Raw genomic sequence first — 555 nt, 5'->3', positions numbered from 1 at the left:
AGCAGTAATCAGAGTTATAGTAGTACTGATGATCCTGATAAAAAGATCAGTGACAGTAACACACGACCCGATGCTAGAAGGAGAGGAATAATTTAACCGCAACAAGGACGGTGATCTAGATACGACGCGAAGTTATGCTGAGAATGTTGAGATAACGGCGGGGATGACTTAATGGCGATTTCAGAGAAAGATAGAAAAAGAGGAAGGGGAAGAAAATTACCGTGGTTACATAAGGAGAGGAAATATAATATTCTTGAACTATCATCCTGTTTCCATTTCCCACATAAAACAAGAGTGAGGAAGTGCAACCAATATATTATTTCGATGGTCAGCGACTGAGGACCTAATTCAGGGATTAAGGAATCGACTGCGGGAACTACACGCACTCCGAGAAACGGCCACCTTAGCGCCATCGAGAAGGCGCCGCCAGTCACGGACCCCGGGCACGCTGTCTCTGATATCAAGGGTGAGGAGGGAATGAGCCCGACGGCACTCGAAAATCAGTTCCGTCGCCGTAAAGGGAGCCTGTGGCGGGAGGACAGGGGGGAGCAAGGG

The sequence above is a fragment of the Penaeus monodon genome, chromosome 33, assembly GCF_015228065.2.
Source record: "Penaeus monodon isolate SGIC_2016 chromosome 33, NSTDA_Pmon_1, whole genome shotgun sequence".
In the NCBI taxonomy this organism is placed as follows: domain Eukaryota; kingdom Metazoa; phylum Arthropoda; class Malacostraca; order Decapoda; family Penaeidae; genus Penaeus; species Penaeus monodon.
The sequence above is the reverse complement of the archived record's forward strand: the minus strand, read 5'-3'. Positions refer to the sequence as shown.